This window comes from Lontra canadensis, unplaced genomic scaffold (genome assembly GCF_010015895.1).
Source record: "Lontra canadensis isolate GAN:19392208 unplaced genomic scaffold, GSC_riverotter_1.0 scaffold50, whole genome shotgun sequence".
In the NCBI taxonomy this organism is placed as follows: Eukaryota; Metazoa; Chordata; class Mammalia; order Carnivora; family Mustelidae; genus Lontra; species Lontra canadensis.
Genome location: NW_022631044.1, coordinates 10,274,224 through 10,277,201, shown reverse-complemented (window position 1 = coordinate 10,277,201; position 2,978 = coordinate 10,274,224). Strand labels below are relative to the sequence as shown.

Genomic DNA, 2,978 nt, shown 5'->3' with positions numbered 1-2,978 from the left:
CTCAGAGCTGTGTGTTTGAGCCTCACATTGGGTATAGAGATTACTTTTTAAAAAATTTAAAATTAAAAAATAAAAGATATTACCTTATCTATTTATTTATCTATTTATTTACTTGTTTACTATCTGTCTCCCTGAACCTAAATATAGGTTCATTAAGGAAAAAAAACTCATTTTGTCTATCTTAAGCATCCTTGAATCCTCAGTATCTGGCTCACAGTAGGCACTCAATATTTGTTAAATGATTAATACTCAGAAAAAGGAGTATGTTTTTCAGTTAAGGAGGTGTGAAATACTACAGGCAGAAGAGTGGTCATGGATTATAGAGTAGAATATTTTAAAAAAAAACATTATAATTATGGGGTCCCTGCCTGGTTCAATTGGAAGAGAATGTGACTCTTGATCTCAGGGTTTTGAGTTCAAGCCTGATGCTGGGTATAGAGATTACTTAAAATAAATTAAAAAAATTTTTAAAAAGTCTTTATAATTAAAAAAAAAAAAAAAAGCCTGCTTCCCTCCACCCTGCCCAAAGGAAGACTTGCTGTGCTTTATTCCCATGCCTCAAACTCATCACCAAAAAGAGAACTGCAATAGCAGGGACAGGTTTAAGATAGTTCAGGCAAGAGGAGAGTAAGTCCAAGGCTTCTCCTTAAGCTGTTCTTATCCAGCTGTGGCTCCTCCTGGGCTGCCCCCAGCCTGGAGAAGGCCTGGAAAGGCCTGGGCTGTCACCACTTGCTTCCTGGCCGCTTTCATGGTAGACTTGGTGACTTTGCCACCAGCTGCTGCTGTTTCTCCACATTCTTGAGGACCCCCATAGCCACTGTCTGTTTCATGTCACATACAGTGAAGCAACCAAGGGGTAGGTACTCTGAGAAGTTTTCCACACACGTGAACTTTCATGGAATCATCTGAATGATGGCTGAATCTCCAGGTTTTGGAGCTTTGGGACTGTCTTCTGGCTTCTTGCCCAAGTGCCAGTCTTCTCCCTGATGTCTGCAAGCTTGCAGGTGATTTGGGCCGTGCGGCAGTCCAGAACTAGGGAGTAGCCAGCTGCAATGCTGCAGGGGTGGTTGAGAATGATCACCTGGGAGATAGCGCTCCCCACATCTAAGGACAGGTCATTCTTTCTGTCTCCCACCATGTAGCCCCACCTGATGTCCTTCACTGACATTCTTCACTTTGAAGCCCACATTGTCACTCCACAGGGCCTCAGCCACCTCGTGGTGCATCTTTATAGATTTGACATCTGTGGTGATGTTGCAGGGGGCAAAGGCTTGAGGAAGCCTGTTTCCCCCCAGCCCACGGGCATGGTACCAATGCCCTCATCTTGTATACAATCTGCAGAGGCGGCTGCCGGAGCTTGTCCATAGGGCAGGCAGGGGGATTGATGGAGTCCAGTGCTTCTAGTAATGTCGTGGCCACCATGTTTCTTTCCTTCCTGGTGATCTTCCAGCCTCTGAACCAGGACATCTTGGTGCTGTCCCCATGCCAGCCAGAGATGGGCACAAAGGCGACAACCTCAGAGTTGTAACTGATCTTCTTGATTTAGGCCTTCACCTCCTTGTAGATCTCCTCAAAGCATGCACTACCAAAAGGCGGCTCTGCAATGGCCATCTTATTGACTGCCACAATGAGTTGCTTCACACCCAGCATATCAGCCAGGAGTACATGCTCATGGGTCTGCCCATTCTTGGAGATACATATTTTTTAAATTAATTTATTTATTTGAGATAGAGAGAGAGATCACGTGGGGGTGGGGGAAAGAGTCTTAAGGAGACTTGGCACTCAGCACAGAGCCCCACGCAGAGTTTGATCTCACGACCCTGAGATCAGGACCTGAGCTTAAACCAAGGGTCAGATGCTTAACTGAATGCACCACCCAGATGCCCCCCATTCTCCGAGATATTAGTAACATTCCCCAGAAGTCTGGAATATTATTTTTCCACGTTCATGTCTTAAAAAACAACAACAACAACAACAAACAACAGTTCTATATGGTGGAGGTGGGAGGGCAAACACAATGATATTTACTTTGGAAACACATACATGACAATTACTTCTATTTTACATGCTGAGAGTGGAAATACAACCCCATTCAGTGCAAGATTTGCACTAAAGTTGAAAGTGGACAAGACATTGGCATTCACATCTATTATAACTGGGTCAGAGCTTCAATCACCAGCTGAACAAATAAACACGGGGTCAGTAGGCATTTGCCCTGCACCCTGAGTGCATTCCACAGTGAAAACCATGTGCAATGACCTAAAGATCTAATGCCTCCTGATTTACAATTCATGCAAAGCCATACAATCAACATTGGGTAGAGTGAGCCACAACAGGGTATCCTTGAAATTGATGCCCACTGTAGAATGGCCCAGGGGAATCATACCTGGGCCAAAAGAAACAACAGCATTTCTTGTCTTTTCTTCTCCGGTATTTGGAGAACTAGGGCAACTAACAGGAAGATGGCTTTGCTGGTGGTGGGACGGAAGCATGGCCAGGGTGTGCAGCAGTTGCCTGGCGTTAGCAAGCTGCAGAACTGGGACACATGGAGGGCAGCTGAGCCATCTGTTGGGTTGTTGCTAAGAGTTTGGGGAGAGTCACCCTGGTGGGCCCTGATCGATAAGGAGCCCTCATATAAAGCAAAACCTGTGTGGAAACAGAGGCCTCTGTATTTATCTCTATAGTAAATGGGAGAGACTGAAAATGAATAACATTTTCTGCTTGGTTTAGGGATTTTACAGAGGCATAAGCCACATCTTCCCAACCACACTTGTTTCAGATGATCGTGCCTTTCTCTTTATCTGATTTTGGACTTCTCACAGTAGAGAGCAGCAGAGGTGGCTGTTACATCAAATATCCAGGAAGAGCCCACGTTGGTCTGCCATACCACCTTCTTTTGGGTTTTTTTTTTTAATGTGTCATGCTTTATATTCTGGGGTTCTACTGTTGTTTTTATTAAACTACCCCAAATTTAGTGG

The 2,978-nt window shown here is 44.7% G+C and overlaps 1 pseudogene; it reads right to left on the bottom strand.

Annotated features, from left to right (window-relative positions):
- Positions 1-697: 697 nt before the first annotated feature.
- On the bottom strand, positions 698-1,692 carry LOC116877097 (annotated as a pseudogene).
- Between the last annotated feature and the right edge of the window lie 1,286 nt (positions 1,693-2,978).